This window comes from Panthera pardus, unplaced genomic scaffold (assembly GCF_024362965.1).
Source record: "Panthera pardus isolate Hobbes unplaced genomic scaffold, ASM2436296v1 HiC_scaffold_11, whole genome shotgun sequence".
NCBI lineage: Eukaryota > Metazoa > Chordata > Mammalia > Carnivora > Felidae > Panthera > Panthera pardus.
In genome coordinates, this window is record NW_026526666.1 from 21,904,733 (window position 1) to 21,925,810 (window position 21,078).

Here is a 21,078-nt window from a genome sequence, read left to right on the forward strand (position 1 = left end):
TCTTTGGCTATTGATCCATTTCCTCCCAGAGATGGTCTTTGTTTTTCTTTGTGTCTTTTGTGTCTTATGTCATATAAAGGACAGAACGCAGGCATAAGTCTATAATCCTGCTGTTCGAGCTGGTCCCACAGACTGGTGAATTCACAATTCTTATCAGACCAGATTCTGTTTCAAGAAACTTTGCTATGGTTTGCAGGTTGTTGCTAAGGGACATCTTGGAAACCAAAGGTGCAAGATTGGTGGGCATAGGTTGAACACTTAAATTTCTCTTAGGCCCTCCTAGAAATGATCTTCAAAAGACATATATTCAGGGGCTAATAGAAGCCAAGGTTAAATTGTGCACCCAGAAAAAAGGCTTTTGTTAAAATGTTTCATATAGACTTTACAAAGATAAATCTTTTGAATCCCACTTTAGTTAAAAACTCTCTTAGATTAAAAAAAGAGCAAATATAGTTTAAAAAGGAGAAAGGCCAATTCCTTGCTATTCAGGCTATAATTCTAGTTATTTGGGGAATTAGAAATGTTCTTGCCTTATGAATTTCTACAAAACCAAAAATGCAGTGCTAGAAACAAGTCAAAGCTCACCTATTTTTACCAATCCCCAAACATTGCCTATTCCTCTCAAAATGTTTGTGGATATTATAAAAGATCAAGATAATGGGATAAAATTGTCCTATACTTGCCAAAAAAAAAAAGGTTTTAAATTATTCCTCTATCCCTTGAAATTATAACTCTTATCTTCTTTAAAATGTAAACACAGTCCATAATTTCCTGAAACTGAAGGAAAAAAAAAAGGAGGAGGGAAGAGGCCTTTTAAAAATACAAACTGATAAAATGTCTCTTGTGCCCAGACTTTAGCATCTCCATCAGATATGCTTCAAGCATCCACCTTGGAGAAAACTTAGATACTCCATCTATGTCTTTATGTTGTAAATTTTCTACGGTGTATTAGCTAGGACCTGAGAGTGCTCACTTCTGCAGCATGTGTGTAGAACGTGAGAGCCATTCTTTGAAATGCAAATTTTAGGGGGAAGTGTTTTCATTAGGGGAGAAAAAAAGTGAGTATTTGGAAATTGGATCTTTACTCTCCTCTCCGCAAACATTAGTAAAACCAGTATGATTTTGTTTGCATCTTGTTTGCATTATATAGTATAAGATTTTGTTTGCACTTTATTTGTGTATTTGCATGGATATCCAAATATGTTGTATATGTGAAATATTGTCTCTACATCTGGCATTACTAACATTAATTTGTAAAAGAGCTCTATTTAATTGGTTTGAAGGTAAGAACTTGTAACAATTGGATATTCTAAAAGAAAGAAACTAACCCAAATGTTTTTTGAGATTGTTGGCTTAATTAAAATAGACATGTCTTTAGAGTTATCAGCATTAAATATAAAACTTTTATTCTGCTTTTATTTACTAAAAGTCAAATAAGTTCATGTTATTTTTGTTGTAAAATTTGTCAGAAAAAAAAGAATAATGATTAATTTTGTCTAATGCCTCATGAGGTTTTACAGGTAGTGTAAGCATAATTGTTGAGAACAAGTAAATTAAATAGATATAAATTAGATAAAAGGGTTTGTAGGCAAACTTTTAAATAGTTTCCAAAATCTTTGGTAACCTGACACTTTAAAGTTTTGTTAACTTAAATAATGAGTAAAGTTATATTCATTAAGTATCTAGATCATTTTCAAATAAGAAAAAATAATGAAACATGAAGTACTGAACATAGGTTTATCTACTTTTATTACAAAGAAACTAAAGATAAATTTGTGTCTGTTAGGAAACATGTCTTATGCTTTATGAAAACATCATACTATGAAAAAGCACATTTCTAGAAATTATGGAATATATTCATAAACTTTCCATTCTAAAGAATTCTGGTGTTGCAGTTCACAGTTATGTAGAAACCACCCCAAGGGTAAGTCACCCCAAGATGGGTCACTTCAGCATGAACATTATTTTGAGTTAAAAGCAAGCAAAACCCAGAAGATTCAGGAAAAGCTCTTTACCTCCTCTTCAACTGTCTGCTTGTACCAGGAAGAGAGCTATTAACAGAGATCCCTCTTTACCTAAGAAACTTATCTGCATAGTAGGGCAAACTTTGTTTTCCAAACATCTCCTCTCACCTTCCAGGCAATTGTCCTTCTCCCTTCTGTATCTTTAGACCCCTACCCTTCTCTTTAGCTCATACAAGCTTCATATTGCTTCCCTGTCTTTGGACTTCCATGTTTGTGTGGATTCCCTGTATATGCAAAATTAAATTTGATTTTCTGCTGTTAATCTGTGCCATCTCAATTTGATGCTTAGTCCAGCTAGAAGGACCTTGAAGGGGATAGGAAATTCTTCTGCTCTTCCTTTCCTCATAAAACCCCCTTGCTTTCACCCTACAAGTGGGCTACAACTTGGGTCAGTCCGAATTTATCTGTGCTCCCTAAGTTGCAATTCTTTGACTGGAAATAATCACTTGTTTGCCTTATTGTGGCTCTTTATTTTCAGGTTAAGTAGTCCATGCAGGAAACTGAGTATACCATATCAGAACCATTGGAGGAAAACTAGGAGAAGGTAGAGTCACAGAAGCTAAGAAAAAATATCAAGAAACTTGAAGTGACCAATGGTATCCAGTGCCACAAGACAATCAAGTAAAATGAGAGAAAATTTCCTTGTAGGTGGAGAAGGCTTACATTTGAATTGATGCATGGTTTGTTACTGTATTTAAACTTGTTTGTGCATCTGATGTGCAGTAAGCCAGTGTCTGAGACACTGGTTTTTGAAACAAAGAAAGCTTTATTATTGGAAAGGCAGCCTAGCAAAAAGGCAGGGGATTATTCCCAAAGCTGCCTTGCCATGTTGAATGTAGGGACAGCTTATATATGTTTGGGGAAGGAGGTGAATACATGAGAGAAGGGTGAAGTGTTTCTTGAAATCTTTGTGGGAGAGGACCTTGAAAAAGTCTGGAGGTATGCATTCTTCCAGACAATGAGGTACCATTTGGGACCTGGTATGATCAGGTATTTCAGATAATTTCAAGACAAATGTTACTGTTTGGTCCCCATTAGATTTCTGTAATCAGTGGGCAAGCAGGGAGTTAGAGTGGAAAAGTCAAAGTTAATGATTAATGAGATGTGCATAAAACATAATTTAAGTAGGGAACAAAACAGAATGTGGAGCTAAGTTAATGCAACTAAAGCGGCTATAGTTCTACTTATGCTTTGAAAACAGGTCTGGGAACCAAGTGTCTGGCCTCACCTTATGCTTACATTCTGTAATCTGGTCTCCTGGCTCTACTTGAAATTTCTGCATGTTTACATTGTGCCTTCTGACACTCAAAGTTCACCGGCAGTTACATGTTTAGATCTATTGATTAACTTTGTGGTATTTGGTAGCCAGCAGGATGGGTGGGCTGATTCTCCAACAGGTCACCCACTCTAAAGCAAAGCTGGTCAGAAAGCTCAGTCCTCTCACTCAGAGGTGTGAGATAATAGAAAATATGTACAGATTTTCCTCGACTTACTGCTACTGATCTATCATAACCGGTACTTCAGGAAACAAATAGGGAAGCTGTGGCCCGTTGTTGTGGCCAGCTGCTCACTCCTGGGGATTCTCCAAGGGGCTGGATAAATCTAAAGCATAGCTCCTGACTGGGTTTGCCAACACTGTTGCTGAAAAAACTTGGATAAACTAACTGGTTGCAGGAGAAGCCAATCGCTCAGGAGACTAGGGTTTGGAAAAGAGAAAGGGAGACATTTATTTTGGGTGCTGGCAGCTAGTGAAGTGGCAAGCTCAAACCTTAACAATCGACTTTTTTACCTGCGAGATGAATACCTAGAGTTTTATAGGGAGAGGTTCAGTGGGTTACATGCAAGAAAGCAGGCAGGGAGCCTGTGACCATGGGTTGGAGTTGATATATGTTCTGCATGTGATCATGGGCAGGAAAGGGTGTGGTCTTTTAGGCATTCTGTTGTTATCAAGGCTTTTCTGGCCTGGCGATTGGAATGTTCCCATCATTGCCAAACATCTTCATCAATGCCTCAAGAAAGTGCCATAAAAATAAGAACAATGGGTTTCAGTTAGAGCATGAGTTAAGTGGTCTTGTCTATTTATGGTTTTAACTGTTGGGGTCTACAGTTGAGCAAGAGGGCTCGCTGAGCTTATGATGGGGTTATGTTCTGATAAACCCATTGTAAATTGAAAATATTGTAAGTTGAAAGTACATTTAATACCCTGAACCTACTGAACATCACAGCTTAGCCTACCCTACTTTAAATGTGCTCAGAACGCTTACATTAATCTATAGCTGGGCAAAATCATCTCACACAAAGCCTATTATACAATAAAGTGGTGAATATCTCATGTAATTTATTGAATACTGTACTGAAAGTGAAAAACAGAATGGCTGTATGGATACAGGATGGTCTGAGTAAACTGGTTGTTCACCCTCATGACTGGATGGCTGACCAGGAGCTGTGGCTGCGTGCTGCTGTTCAGCATCACAAGAGTATCATACCGCATATTGCTAGTCCAGGAAAAGATAAAAACTTAAAATTTCTTTTTTAATTTTTAAAAAATGTTTATTTATTTTTGAGAAGGGGAGAGAGCATGCACAAGTGGGGAAGGGACAGAGAGAGAGGGAGATTGCTAGCCCAGGAAAAGATCAAAATTTAGAATTTGTTTTTTATTACTTTTTTTAAATGTTCATTTTTGAGAGAGAGAGAGCACATGCAGGTAGGGAAGGGACAGAGAGAGAAGGTCACAGAGGATCCAAAGTGGGCTCTGCGCTGACAGCAGAGAGCCTGATGCAGGACTCAAACTCATGAACAGTGAGATCATTACCTGAGCTGAGACCAAGAGTCAGATGCTTAACAAACTGAAGCATGCAGGCACCCCCAAAATTTAGAATTTGAAATACAGTTCCTACTGAATGTGTACTGCTTTTCACCAATGTAAAATTGAAAAGTCATGAAAAGGCAAATAATTGTTAACTCAGGGACTGCCCGTATATTTATTGGTCTCTGGCCCTAGTTCCTGGCACAGAGCTCCTAAAACCCTTGTAATTTCCTAAGTGATAAGAGCACTGGAAACACCTTTGTTCTACTGAGCTCCTAAATCCCTTGGGATTTCCTGGGTGTCTTTTGATAGGAATATCTTTTGTTCTTCGTGGGCTTTTGGCCCATGATTAGAAGCTTGGAACTTTTAACCCCACAACCCATTCCAGAAAGGGGCTGGAAATTGAGTTAATGATTGAGCATCCCTATGTGACGAAGCCTCCATAAATATCCCCCAAGTATGGGGTTCAGGAAGCATCTGGGTTGAGGAACATGGGGTGTTTCAGGGAGAGTAGTGCGCTGAGAGAGAGCATGTAAGCTCTATGCTCTTTCCCACATACCTTGTCCTGCACATCTCTTTCATCTGGCTGTTCCTGAGTTCTATCCTCTTACAATAAACCAGTAATCTAGTTAGTACACTGTTTTCCTAAGTTCTTTGAGCCACTCTAGCAAATTGAGTGAGCCCAATTACATTCCCATCAGAAGTGGGAACCTCTGATATATAGCAAGTTGGGTCAGAAGAACAGATTACAAACTGGATTAGTGATTGGCAACTGAAGTGGGGGCAGTTCTGTAGGACAAAACCCTCAACCTGTAGGATCTGACGCTATCTCCAGGTGGATAGTGTCAGAATTAAGTTGTAGGACACCCAGCTGGTGTCACAGAGAATGGCTTGGTGGGGGACAAACCCCCACATATCTGGTGTCAGAGTGTTTTGAGTGTGGTAGTAGTGCAAGAATAAAGGAAATCCACAGGAGGAAGAGTAAGGTTTTCCTTACAGAGGCTTTGTCAAACTTTTAACTGCTGTGCTCTTAAGCTGAAACAGCTACCTCGCCTGACATTTGCAGTAAGCCTGCAGTATAAACAAGAAGAACAAAAAAAAAAACCTGAAAAACTGACTCGTGAGGAAGTAGGTAATTCAGAGAACAGAAGCTATGTAAACACAAAATTCAGAAAAGTTAAAGAACCTACTGAATCCAAAAACAGAAATAGTACAAACTTTAGGATATGGCAAAGAGCACACAGTGCATTTTTTATGAGACTGCCGTGCTGCCTATTTTACTAAGAACACACTCTATTGCAATTTTTTTAGAGAAAGGAAAGGTAATTTAAAGTACTCAGAAAAAAATTGCACAAGAAACCCATGCTCTAAATGAATTCAACCTAAAATAGGAAATACATTGATGTAAAGTAAAATGGAATGGATTCTAAGCAGTAGGTGGGATGAGTAAGAAGCTGGATGATATTAAGGATATTGCATGGAATGCATGTAATTCTTCGTCTCATAAGAAAATAAAGATTATAAAAAACCCCAAGGCAAAACAAACAAACATTCAACAGTATAGAAAAGGCATATTCTAAGCATGAAGCAACCCAAAATATGGCCTGATTTCTAATAATTGCTGGGAATGTAAGAGAACCCATTTTGTACGTTGTCCTATCGAGTGGTACTTGGGTTGAGACTTTGGAGACATAAATTAGGAATTTATCTTGACTCTTTAGTATTAAATTAAACAATACTAAAATAACCAGTAATTATAAGGGCATCTGGGTGGCTCAGCCAGTTAAGGGTCTGACTCGATTTCTGCTCGGGTCATGACCTAGTGGTTCATGAGTTCAACCCCTGTGTTGGGCGCTGCATTGACAGTGCAGAGCCGGCTTGGGATTTTCTCTCTCTCCCTCTCTTTGCCCTCCTCCACTTGTGTGCATGCATGCTCTCTCTCAAAATAAAGAAACTAAAAAAAAAAATAATCAATGATTGTAATAGAAATGCTCTTTTAGTTTTCAACTCTGAAATCAATTTACAAGCAGGGAAGACCTATTTACGGTTACAGAATAGATTATAAATGTTATCCACCTTTACCATGTAGAAGTTAATGACAGAAGATAGTAAGGGATAGGAAGAGAATATAAATAGAATGGTAGAAGTCCTATTATTCCCATACAGGAGAAATTCAAAGCATAATATCTATATTTGAAATAGAACTCTTGAGTATTCTATCACAAAAGTAGCTAGTAGAGGAACTACACATAGTGATATGATGATGTAGAAGGTGAAGGTGAGCAGGGAAGAGTAGCAGGAAACTAATAAAAAATATATCAAGGGAGTGCCTGGGTGGCTCAGTCAGGTAAACATCTGACTCTTGATTTTAGCTCAGGTCATGATCTCACAGTTTGTGAATTCAAGCCCCGTGTCGTGCTTGTGTTGCTGACAGTGCTGAGCCTGCTTGGAATTCTTTTTCTCTCTCCCTCTCTCTCTGCTCCTCCCTCCACTCAAAATAAATAAATAAACTTAAAAAAAAATCAAGGTATTCAAGGTATTATATCAAGAAATATAGGAAGAGTGTATTAAGAAAAATGGAAGTAACCACCAGAAGAACCAAAGCAGATATATGTGAAAGAATTTGCCTCTGGGTTAGGGAATCGGTGGACAATCAAACACAGAATGATTGCTTTTCACTATATGGTTTCTGTACTATTTGCTTTTTAAAAACTTATGTGCATGTTTTGTTTTGATAAAATTTTTAAAAACTAAATGTTTAAAATTAAAAAAAAATGTTTATTTAGGGGCGCTTGGGTGGCTCAGTTGGTTAAGCATCCGACTTCAGCTCAGTCGTGATCTCACAGTCCGTGACTTCAAGCCCCGTGTCAGGCTCTGTGCTGACAGCTCAGAGCCTGGAGCCTGCTTCAGATTCTGTGTCTCCCTCCCTCTCTACCCCTCCCCTGCTCATGCTCTGTCTCTCTCTCTCTCTCTCAAAAATAAATAAAAACATTAAAAAATTTTTTTACATGTTTATTTATTTTTGAGAGAGAGAGAGAGAGAGCAAGAGAGAGGGAGGGACAGAGAGAGAGGGAGACACAGAATCTGAAGCAGGCTCCAGGCTCTGAGCTGTCAGCACAGAGCCCGATGTGGCACTTGAACTCAGGAACCAAGAGATCATGAGCTGAGCCAACGTTGGACACTCTGAGCCACCCAGGTACCCCCAAAACTAAATATGTGTTTTAACAAACGACCTGTTGCCATTAGAAAAGCCTGTCTCAGAATCAGCTACTTATGAAGAGCTTTTCATGACGTGTTTGATGCAGACAGATAAGCTCTGAGTTATAACGATGCTCCTTGCTTCCGTCATTTCTACAATACTGAATTAATAAGTATTGCCAAATGATGTCACAAAGTCCACTTTTCTGAACTATTTATGTGCTCGTATATTGCTGGTTGGAATGAAAAAATGGTACAATCATTTTGGAAAACAATTTGGTAGTTCGTTGTAAGGTTAAACATATACTTACCATGTGATATAGCAATCCTGCTCCTAGATATTCACTCAAGAGAAATGAAAACATTTGTGTACACAAAAACCAGTATGTGAATTTCTTTAGTGACTCTGTTTATAATTGCTCCAAACTAGAAGCAGTCCAAATGTCCTTCAGTGGGTGAATGGATGTACAAACTATAGTACATATATACAATAGAGTATTACTCATCAATAAAAAGGAACAAACTTCTGGTACACTTGAGGTTCATGGATGAACCTCAAACGTGTTATGCTAAGTGAAAGAAGCCATATACCAAAAAATCACAAAAGCTAAGCTGTGATTCCATCCATATGATGTTCTGGACAAGGCAAATCTCTAAGGAGAAAAAACAAATCAGTGGTGTTAGAATTGTGTTGCCTCAAAATTCATATGTGGAAGTCCTAACTCCCAGCATCTCAGAATGTGGATAGTCTTTCTAGAAGTAATCAAGTTAAACTAAAGCCTTCAGGGTGGGCCCTAGCTCAATATGACTAGTGTCTTCTTTATAAAAAGGGAAAATCTAGGCACAAAGACATACACAGAGGGAAGAGGATATAAATGAGACACAGGGAGAAGACAGCCATCTATGAGCCAAGAAGAGAGACATGGAACGATCCTTCCCTCACAGTCCTCTGGAGGAACCAATGCTGCCAACACCTTGATTGGGAACTCTAGCCTCCAGACAATGAGTTTCTGTCATTTAAGCCACCCAGTTTGAGGTACTTTGTTTGGCAGTCCCAAGGAACTAATACAAGTGGTTCTAGGGAAGGGAGTGAGGCAAGGGTTGACTGCAATGTGTCACAAATGAACCTTCTGAGGTGATGGAAATGCTCTATGTCTTGACTGTGGTGTTTACATGACTGACAGCATGTGTTTATCAGAAGTCACAGATTTCTATGCTAAAAAGGGAAAATATTACTCTTTGTGAAATTATACCTCCAGAAACCTGACTTGAAAATACTAACAGAAAAACTAGATTAAAAAAATCACTTTTAGGGGTGCCTGGGTGGCTCAGTCAGTTAAGTGTCTGACTCTGGCTCAGGTCATGATCTCACAGTTTGTGGTTTCAAGCCCCACATCGGACTTTGTGCTGACAGGGCAGAGCCTGCTTTGGATCCACTATCTCCCTCTCTACAGAGAGGGACCGTACAGAGGACTCTACAGAGTCCCTCCCCTGCTCGTGTACTCTCTCTTTCTCTCTTTCTCAAAAAAAAAAAATAAATAAATAAATAAAATAAATCACTTTTTAAATTTTATTTATTTATCTATATTAAAATTTTTAAATGTTTTATTTATTTTAGAGAGAGTGTGCGAGTGGGGAGGGACAGAGAGAAAGGAGGACAGAAGAGCTGAAGCAGACTGTACGCTGAGAGCTGCAAGCTCAGTGCAGGGCTTGAACTCACACAACCTGTAAGATGACCTGAGCCGAAGTCAGACACTCAACCGACTGAGCTACCCAGGTGCCCCAAAATATCACTTTTAAAAATTAAAAATTAGAAAAGAGACCCAAGATGTATGTACATACAGAGATCTTTATACTAACACTGATCATAATAACAAAACAGAAGTAAATACAATGTCCAAAAATAGATTCTTTGAACCTAATAATTAAAAAAAACACTTCAGATGACAAAATTCTTTCCCTGATGGACTTCACATTTTAGCAGATGAGATAGCTATTACATAAATGAAGGGAGATATATATATATATATATATATATATATATATATATATATATAATGTCAGGTAGTGATAAGTTCTGTGAAGAAAAGGTAGAGTTAAAAGGAACTCTAATTAATTAATTTGAGGGGGGCACAAGTGAGTGAGGGGCAGAGAGAGAGAGAGAATCCCATGTGGGGCAGGGAGAGAGAGAGAGAAGCAGGGCTTTCCCAAGGCTCCTGTTTTGCCTGAAGCAAGGCTCGAGCTCACCCAATGTGGGACTTGGACTCATGAACTGTGAGATCATGACCTGAAGTCATATGCTTAATGACTGAGCCACTCAAGCACCTGAAAGCACTCTATTTTAGATATGGTAGTGTGATGGTCAGTTTTATGTATCAACTTTACTAAGTTGTAATCCCCAGGTATTCAACCAAATATTAGTCTAGGTGTTGCTGGGAAGATATTTTGTAGACATGATTCATGTCCATAATGAGTTGACTTTGAGCAAGGGAGGACATGCATGATTTAATCATCAGACAGACTTTAAAAGCAGAGGCTTCTTGAAGAATGGGAAATTCCAGCTGTGTTGGGAAATAGAAAACTTGAGATAAAATTTGTTGTCTTACAGTTAACTGTGTTATTTTAGAGTTTTACTAACCAAGGAAAGGGCCACATCTTGTATCAGATGTGCTTTTACTCTACTTTTAAACGGTCTGTTTCAGGGGCATCTGGGTGGCTCAGTCAGTTAAGCACCTGACTTCGGCTCAGGTCATGATCTCACGATTTGTGGATTCGAGCCGGGCATCAGGCTCTGTGTTGACAGCTCAGAGCCTGGAGCCTGCTTCAGATTCTATGTCTCTCTCTCTCTCTCTCTGCCCCTCCCCCACTCATGCTCTGTCTCAAAAATAAATTTAAAAAATAATTTAAAAAAATAAAGGGTCTGGTGCAGTGGTTCTCAAAGTATAGTTCATAGACCAAAAATATCAGCAGTTTTCAGGCTTACCCCAGTCTTCCTGAATCGGAAACTCTGGAGGTGGAATTTAGTAATCTGTGTTTTAAGGAATTTACCAGGTGATGGTGATGGACATTAAAATCTGAGAACCATTGGTCTTGAGCAAAGATGGGTATAATTCCACCAATAAAGACTCCAAGACAGCAACTCTTGGGTTCTTAGGAATCATCCTGGGCTTGTTTAAGAGCAGAATTCTGGGTTCCTGTCCATAGAATCTGATCTAGTAGGTCTGAGGTGGACCCAGGAATCCATTGTAATAAGTAATTCTGATGCAGGTGGTTCACAGATGATTCTGAAAAACAGTGCTCATTGGTCAATTCTTAGTTTCCAGTATATTCAAGCTCTCAGCAACATTCGTCATGATTGACCAAACCCACCTTCAGAACTGCTTTCTACACTTTGGGACTACACTTTCTACACTCTTGGTTTTCTTCCTACCTTACCATCCATTCAATCACAATTTCCTTTACTGAATTTGCCTGCTCTTCTCAATTTCTAAACATTAGTGTGCCCCACGGCTCACTCTTCAGATCTCTTCTCTTTTTTAATCCTTGCTCATGCCCTAAGTGTTAATTTTGTATCTCCAGACACATCTGTCAAATATATATTTCCACTTGGATATTTCAATGCCATCTAAAACTTAATATGTCCAACACTGAATTCTTGCTTTCCACCTTTCAGACTGGCTCCTTTCCTATATCTCACCCATCTTCCTGTCCAAGTAGACGCTACCACTTCTAATTTCTTTCTGTTTTTTGTCTCTGGATTCTGTCTCTGTCAGTTTCTTTGTCGATCAGGATTGAGTCAAGAGAAATGGTTCTGGTTGTTGCTCTCATTGTTCTTGAAGGGATGAAGTTATTAGTCATTGAGGTCAAGAATATATCCAGTGTTCTAAGAATCTTATTGCTAACTTCCTAAAAGAAAGTATCCCATTTGGTCCACTGGGGGCAGCAGAGAGCAGTGTGTTAGATATTTAGATCCCGAGGTGGCCCCTGAGAGTGATTGGTTACTAGGCAACTCTCATAAGCACAACTGATATGATCAGGACTCAGTTCTGCTGTTTGGCTGATGGAAGGTTAGGGAGAGTATCGAATGAGTGCAGATGTGGCTTTCAGAGTTGGGGAGCCACTGGACAGACGTGGCAACTATCACAGAGAGACAGTTGCTCCCCTATTCTCTGTAGGGATTAGTAAAGTTCTCTAGCGAATCTGTAAACCACTGAAAGTGTTATCTTTGTGGACTCCAGCCAGCTTGCTCAATGGGACACTTTCCAGACTGAAACCTTATCTAGCTGTCAGTGAATTAGCTCATGCTGGAAATGAACAGAAAGTTTCATTATTTCCAGACTACCCGCAGTTGTTTTTCTTCTCTTCTTTCTCTTGCACATCGTATTTTTGCCTTTGTCCCTTGATACTCTGTCTCCCCCATGTAAAAAATAAACAGTGCACAAAATAAATATATAACGGTGTCTAAAATACCAGAGTTATTCTTTGACTATATGTTGTTAGGTGAAAAAATTTCAGAACAATATGAAGAGAATGATACTATTTGTATTACAAAACCAAAGCTATACATTTTTTGTTTTTTATTGTTTTTTTTTGTTTTTAAAAATTTTTTAATGTTTATTTATTTTTGAGGCAGAGAGAGAGTGTGAGTGGGGAGTGGGAGAGAGATGGAGACACAGAATCTGAAGCAGGCTCCAGGCTCTGAGCTGTCAGCATAGACCCCGATGTGGGGCTCAAACTCAGGAATTGAGAGATCATGACCTGAGCTGAAGTCGGATGCTTCACTGACTGAGCCACCCAGGTGCGCCTACCTACTTTTGTAAGTACAGAAAACTGCATGTAAAGTCTTAGATGGAAATATGCTGAACTGGTAACAATGGTTGCTTTTGGGGAAAAAAATGGAATTGAATGGAATCTTTATTGTTTCAGTTTCAGATACAGTTTCAGTACAGATTAAAATCTGTAGAAATAGTATCTATGCAATTCATAGTAGTTTAAAAAGTCAGGATACAAGAAAAAATACACTAAATGTTTTGGGCCATTTTAGGGGGGATATCTGGAAAACTCTAGGGATTAGATGGTGTTCGTTCAATTTTATCCCTTTAGAAGGCCCTATTTGCCTAAGCTGGCCTACTCTTGCATAAAAAGTCACTGAAAGCTTCTGTGCTCCATTCCAGAATTAATCCAGATCAATACTTTTCGCCATTCCATTACTCCCACCCCTGCTTTTCTTGGTTCTCTAGTTTCCTTATTTTGGCCACATATTTCAGCTTGTGTTTTCCTACTAGTTGCTTTGATTAATGACCAGGTTTGGATTTGCTCTCCTTATTTTGATATTGTTTCATTGGCAGGATCTTATGTTTGGTATTTGCCTTCAGGTTTTATGCAACCAGAAGCTTTTGAGTGAAGGCTTTTCCTTCTGCACTCACCTTTGGGGCACTCGAGGGTAGACAAGATCCTGCTTCCTCTGGTGGAATTGAGGGCGACGATCATATTCACCTCAGGTCACTCATGGTCTGGGATTATTTTTCATTTTCAGAGCACACGATGCTGTTTCACACATTTGTTTCGTGATTCCTGGTCCCTGAGTACTGCGACCTTATTTATTCTTACGCTTTATGTTTGTTGAATTTAAAATTCTACAATTTTGAAGGCTTACCTAATGGACAAAAAGTGTTCTTGCAACAATGGTTAGAGCTGCCAGCTTTCATTATAAATGTCATCCTGACTGTATAATGTTTTGTGTGTAAAAGAAATCAATGACTTTCTACGCATTCGATAACTCTATTACTTTTCATTCTGGCTGTGGAGAGCATAGTTTCTTTTCAATATTAAGACTATGTTACATTTGTATATACTAAAGGCATTCACTTAACACAATAGGACCCAAGCCATCTTGTAAACAAATGGCATTTTAAAAAGTCATGTAGCCCAAGAGCTGCTAAACAAAATTCTCCAGTAAATTATACTATTTCTTCCTTGTTAAAACTTGGGAAATTGGGGCGCCTGGGTGGCTCAGTCGGTTAAGCGTCGGACTCTGGCTCTGGTCATGATCTTGGGGTCCGTGAGTTCGAGCCCCGTGTCAGGCTCTGTGTTGACAGCTCAGAGCCTGGAGCCTGTTTCAGATTCTGTATCTTCCTCTCTCTCTGACTCTCCCCTGTTTATGCTCTGTCTCTCTCTGTCTCAAAAATAAATAAGCGTTAAAAAAAAACAAAAAAAACCTTGGGAAATTAAAAAAAAAACAACCTAATTTATTACTGAATAGGACTAGGTTATTACTTAATAGATGCTATATTCTTCCTTTCCTTGGTTCCTTCTTAGTTTCTTTTCTTATTTGCTTTAATTGATTTAATAACAGGTATGGTAGAAACTTGAATATAGTATAACCCTAATTGATAGAAAATAGTAGAAGCCACTGATTGTAATTACCAAGACTTTTATCTTTATATTGTGTCTCTAGATGATTAACAGAGATTCTATTAATGATTTGATAAAGCTAAATCAAACTTTTAATATTTTACTTTGATCAGTGGTACCATCTCTGGCACATAATTACAGAGCATTAATATTGTCTTAGAGTAAATTAAAATGCTATAAAATAAAATAATGTAATTAAAGAGAATAAAGAATGTCTTCCATGCTTTCATTATAATCAATACTCTGCCCTTAAAATGAACTGAAATTCAAATCAAGTTTGGAAAGGGATAAGCTTTCTAGTATCCATCTTTCTACCATTAAATTAAGGTGAGATATTTAACATAGATTTTTTTAGTTCCTAAAAAAAGGAATTGAAAGTAATGACATAGTCCCTATCTCAGTGACTGCTTATAGTTAGTGTGGATTTTCATCCATTGGTATTGACCACTTGGTGTAGTGTATTGGGAAGGATCTGAGGCCATGTCCAGTTTAGCAGTGAAGAGTATTATAAGCAATGGTGATGGCTGCTTGAGTGTGTCAATGGCATCTTAGGTAATGTGTATTTCTTCACTCTAACATAAGACAGTAAAAGTAATGTCATGAGCAGGTTTTCAAGATCATTCTGGTGTCAGTGTGATGAGATATTATTTCATGAAAACATCACAAAAACCCTACTTCTGTATCATTACCTTCTTTATGCAAATGAAGAAAGTGAGATTAGGGGGTCAAGTAACTTGCCTGAAGTTGAACAGCTATTAAAGAGCAGAGCTAGGATTTCAACCAAAGTGGGCCAGACTTCAGAGACTATGACAGTTTTGCTTGGCCATATAGCCATTTTATAATGGAGGAACTTATATTAGTTCTGATTATCAGAAAAGTTTCATGGATGAATTGGGACTTTTTCTAAACCTTGAAGAATGTGTGGTGTTTAATACTTGGAAAGAAATGAGATAAGGGAACAGCATTAGCAAATGTGGAAACATAAGAATGAGTCTTTGCATTTAATGGGGTGATTTAATCAGCAGTACCTGGTGGGAAAGCAATGAAGGTGTGGCCTGGTGACAGAGTGCTTTATTTTTATTATTTTTGTTTTTTTATTTATTAAAAAACATTTTTTTTTTTGAAAGACAGAGACAGAGTATGAGTAGGGGAGGGGCAAAGAGAGAGGGAGACACAGAATCTGAAGCAGGCTCCAGTGTCCAAGCTCCAAGGTGTCAGCACAGAGCCTGATGAGGGGCTCGAACTCACGGACCGGACCGTGAGATCATGACCTGAGCTGAAGTCAGAGGCCTAGCCAGTTGAGCCACCCTGGCGCCCCCCCACCCGTTTTATTTTTTCAGAGTGCTTTGAATGTCTGTAAGAGTATGGATTTAACTCCATAAGCAATGGTACGTCACAGAACATTTTTGATAAAAGCGATGCTTTAGGAAGATTAATCTAATGTTGGACTATTGTCAACAGGATTCATGAAGGTCATGAGAGAGGAAGCAGGATAGATTAGTTAGAAGGTTACTACTATGGTGCAGAGAATTTGAGCATAGATCATTATAGTGCACATATTTTATTGAACTATTAAAAATTTTTTTTAATGTTTATTTTTGAGAGAGACAGCAGAGTGTGAGTGGGGGAGGGGCAGAGAGAGAGAGGGAGACACAGAATCTGAAGCAGGCCCCGCGTTCTGAGCTGTGAGCACAGAGCCTGATGGGGGGGCTCAACCCACAAACTGTGAGATCATGACCCCAGCTGAAGTCAGATGCTTAACTGACTGAGCCACCCAGCACCCTGAACAATTTTTATGTTTAGACATTGAACTAAGCAATTTTATCTCAGCTAATTCTCACACTATTATGAGGAAAGTATTATGATCTTCATTTATGATAGAGGTCTAGATCACAAAGTTTAGTGGTGGAGCTGATCTTCAAATCCTGGGTGGTCTGATTCCAGACCACCATGTTCCTCTGCTTAGAATAAATAAGTACGAAGGCCTACATGTGAGTGTTCAGAAAGGAGGAGATGATAATTGACTTGGGGAGATATTAAAAGCAATTGGTTTCAACATTTTGGGCTACTGCCCACAGTAAGAAATAAGAAACTCAGGACATTTCTACTCACAGATGTAATCCGAATAGCCTCATGAAACAACATTTATTTACCCTTATCATATGTAATGCACTCTGTTTTTTTCTATGCTATTTTATTAACATTTTTCTGATTGTTACCCACTAAAGATTTTATAATCCATTAATAAATGGATTGTGGCTCCAAACTGAAAAACTCTGAGCTATAAAATATGAAAGAGACAAAAAGTTGAAAGTCATCTCTAGGTTTTGCTTGAGTGTTGAAGAGAATGGGTACCACTGATTGATAAAAATACAGGAGAAACTGGAAAGAGGAGTTGATTGTTTCCTGCAGCTGCTATAACAAATGACCACAACAAATTTATTCTCTTACAGTTCCGGAAGCCAGAAGTCCAAAATCAGTAGCACTGGGCCAAAGTCAAGGTATTGGCAGAAACACTTCCTCCAGAAGCTCTAGTTGAGAATCTTTTCCTGCTGTCTTCCTGCTTCTGGTGGCTACAGGCATTCTTTGGCCTGTGGCTGCATTACCCCAATGTTTACCTCCATGGTCACATTATCTTCCTTTGTGTGTAATCTCCTCTGCTTCTTCTTTTAAGGATACTTATGATTGCAGTTAGGGCACACCTGGATAACCCAGGATAATCTTTTTTTCTCAAGATTCTTAATCCAATGACATCTGGAAAGCAATGAGAACTGCATGTCTACAGAAATGTGGGTTTATCAAGTAATTATGCCCCTTCCTTTTTTTCTCCCTCCCTCCCTCCCTCCCTCCCTCCCTTCCTCCCTCCCTTCCTTCCTTCCTTCTCTCCCCCACCCCTCTTTCTTTCTTTTGTTCTTTCTTTATTACCCACCTAAGAAATCACAATATATTAGACATAGAGCCACTTTTGTACTGTGCCTAGCACAGTATTTGCCATATATTAAGTGTTTGATAAATACTTGTTGAATAATTGTGATAATTTCGTTAATTCTCATTCTGAAAAATTAGTCTTTTTCTGGACCATTATGTGTCTCTTTCTAGTCATCAGAAACCTGCTTTCACAATTTGGCAGGAGACCTTAGAGAATATATGGTTTTGGTTGTAACACCTCATTTTTACTTTTGAGGTAACAAAAACAGAGGAAAAGTGATGGCAGTGGAGATAAAGAGAGGACGAATTTGGATAAGATTGACAAAATTAAAGGCCACGTGATAATGGGTCCATTTTAGATGGTGGGTTTTGGATTTATTGATTTGAAGCAGGGTCTAATCAATTGGGGATGTTCTGCATGAATCCTGTGTTTTATGAAATGCTGAGTATAATAGGAAAGGCAAGTTTATGTTTGGTCCATCAGACATCATTCAGATTTGGCAGTGAGGCTCAGGGCAGAGAGCTAGTAGCTGTGGCTTAGAACCCTGCCTTGCCACTTTTCTCTGCCTGGTTTTGGGCAATTTACTTAACCAAGCATGTCCTTAACATTCTCAGCAGTAGAATGTCTGTAATACTGTAATACCTTTCACCTACAGTTCTTGTGAGACTTAGGATAATACGTGTGCTTTGGTCAAAATGAGTGCTCAGTAAATGCTAATTCTCATTCTTGCTGTACTTTATTTGCCTTATTCATTCTCATTCTTTCATGAGTATACCCTGGAGTTTTCCAGTGGCTACATGATGTGTTGTAAGATACTGCAACAGACTGAATATAGAAGAAGATATGAGACTCCAGCAGTCTTCTGTTAAGCCAGGCACTAAAGAGATTTGCAAAAATTAAACAATACGACTCCACTCACTAAACTCTTCTTTTTGGAAAACAGTCAGAAAGGCACTGCTAAAAAAAAAAAAAAAATACTATATTAATATTTAATGAGTTTGTTTTGTTCTTTAAAAATGAATTTGTGGGTATTTAAATATTTCTCGCTTAAAATTTTTAATACATATAGATATTGATAGATATCACCTATATAAACAAATATCTCTTTGGGGTCCACAATGATTTTTAAAAAGTTGTAAAGGAGTCTGGACTGAAAATTTGAGAACCACCAATTTAGAGGCATGAGAATGGGATCCAATAGGATAGTGTCAACTCAGAGTCCAAGCTCCATTGAACATCTTACTAAATTTGGTTCCTTTTGTGACAGCTAACAAGTAGCTAATGAAGAAAAAGCTGGCTAGAGGTGAACTGCTGGCAGGGAGTGATAAGGGGAATTATAGCTCGGGACTTTGGGGGCAATGATAGCCTGGAAAAGGGTGCTTTTAGATAGAGCCAAGCCTCTCTATTCAGTTCCTCCCACTACTATTTATTTTTCTTCTTCATGTTTTTATTTAAGTTCCGGTTAGTTAACATACGATGTAATATTAGTTTCAGGTGTAGAATTTAGTGATTCAACACTTCCATACAACACCCTGTGCTCATCACAAGTGCCCGCCTTAATCCCCATTACCTATTTCACCCATCCCCCTGCCCACCTTCTGGTAACCCTCAGTCTGGTTCCTGGTTTGCCCCTTTTTCTCCCCCCCCCCACCCCCCCCCCCAGGTTCATCTGTTTAAGAGTGCTTTAGGATAAAAGATTATGATAATATATTCTAAGAATTACTTGTTTTATAAATTTTTTAAATCATGCTTTTGGCATGCAGAGTGTCACCCAGGGACTATTTCTGGAAAAGGTTTAAGTATAACTGCAGAAAGCTATGTCATCGCCTGAAGCTTTATACGGAAGGACTGAAACTTGACTGAGTGTGCTTCTGTTCATATTCCATGCAGCTTTAGGATAGAAAACCAGCTCTGTAGCATATTTATTTATTTATTTATTTATTTATTTATTTATTTATTGTAGCATCTTTATTTAAAGTGTCTATCTAAAATCCTGTAAAGAGGGTTTTTGGTAATTGTGAGTAGTTCTTAAGGAGAAAGATTAAAGTGATCGTGTTCTTTCCCCTCTCTCCACTTAAAATGGTTTTAGAGATTTTAGTCGTGTTGATTGCCAACCAGTGATCACAGGTTAAGGTGTATATGACACCATTTATTTTCCAGTCTGCACTTGTGAGTCATAGTCTGTGCTGGAATGTTTAATATTTTCAGATTCATTGTTTTTTCCTAGCCCTAAAAATTTTCTTTTTCAAAAAAAAAAATCTTATGCAAAACAAAGATTAAATGCTTAAAAAGAAATGAAAATGGAACCCCTAAGTTTCAGAGTGAATTTTGCAAAATAAAATAATTCTTTTTTGTCATTTACATTTTCCAAGGTTTCAGTTCTATGCAGTCTGATTCTTTGCACCTTTTGTAGTTAGTTGAAATAGTTTGCTAATTACTGTTATGCCTTAGATAGGGTTGCCAGAAAAAATAGAGTAAATTTGTATTTCAGAAAAACAATGAATCATTTATTAGTATAATTACTTTCCCCAAACTGCATAGAACAATATTTATATTGGTTGTTTATCTGAAAGTGAGTTTAAGCAGGCATCCTATATTTTAATTTGCTAAATTTGGCAACCCTACCTAGGCATAACTACGTTCTTTTGTTTGTCTTAGAGTATATGGAACAGGTATTTTCAAATGGTTTATACATAATTTTCTCAATGAAATAACTATTACTTGGCCAAAAGTGTTCTTATATGTAAAACAGAACCCTTAATTCTCAGAAATGGAGTCCAAAAATTAGTTCTCGTCTTGCAAATCAAGTTTTACAGCTTAGTTTAGCTTGGGAAACTTTCTGGTTACTGGGTGAGCTAGCTCCACCCAGCTGCTGAAGTGAGATACAAATTGTAACAAAACCGGAAGTTGGCTAGGCTGCCTTCGCTTCTCAAGGTAAGTGTCGCCTTCTGTTCTCTTTAAGTCAGAGCTCTCCGCAAAGCGTTTAAAAATTGAAGCCAGCTAAGGCAACAGTACTGGAGAGCAGGCGCCATGGATCATGGGGGCAGTCGGCGACGCAGAATGAACGCTTTAACAAATTATGTTCTGGACTTGTATTGAGTTAATGAGGGTGCACAAACGAGTTAGGTTAGTAATATGTCCCGTGACTTTGACTAACGAGCTTTAATCCCAGAAAAGGGAGATTGTAAGTAGAGTCGTGCTTGGGATCCTGAAAAGCTTGGAGTGTATTCATGCACACGTGTTTTCTTTCTTTCTTCTTTTTTGAAAAGTTGAAACTGTCGGAACTCCCTTTTATATTTAAACCTAATGGGATAATTACCTGTATGCAGATTATTCAGAGCCTTACTTCGTTTTTAAAGTGTGTTTTAAACTAGAAATTTTAGCTCCCCCGACCCCTGGTGTGCCTTTAGAATTTAAGAAAGGCTCTAAGGGTGGCAAGGTGTTACCTCTGCCCCGCCCCGCCTCCTCCCCCCTTTTTGTATCTTGTCAGTGCTTGCCTAGGGGCAAAGGAGATTTTTCAATTTGTAAATACATTATCCAGGGATATTTCTTTACAGAGCTGAACTTTTGAGCTTCAGGTAATTTCTTTTAATTCCGAATTAAGAGAAAAAGTGTAAAGATTTGAGTACTGTACAGAGATGGAGGCTAAATTTTGGTTTATTGATTTATTGAAAACAATGAGCTAGACTTTTTAGAGGATGGTATTG

At 38.3% G+C, this 21,078-nt stretch overlaps 1 protein-coding gene across 5 annotated transcripts in view; it reads left to right on the forward strand.

Annotated features, from left to right (window-relative positions):
- Positions 1 to 21,078, forward strand: part of FRRS1 (ferric chelate reductase 1) — a 102,169-nt gene that overhangs the window by 37,121 nt on the left and 43,970 nt on the right. The window contains exon 1 of one of the 5 annotated variants that reach the window (XM_053892065.1): positions 2,541 to 2,672. The exons of 2 other annotated variants lie outside the window; for them this stretch is intronic. The gene's annotated coding sequence lies outside the window, so the exon portion shown is untranslated. Of the gene's footprint in view, positions 1 to 2,540; positions 2,673 to 16,918; positions 16,944 to 20,272; positions 20,306 to 21,078 lie in introns of those variants that run through there. 2 more of the 5 variants (XM_053892067.1, XM_019457607.2) reach the window with 2 other exon arrangements.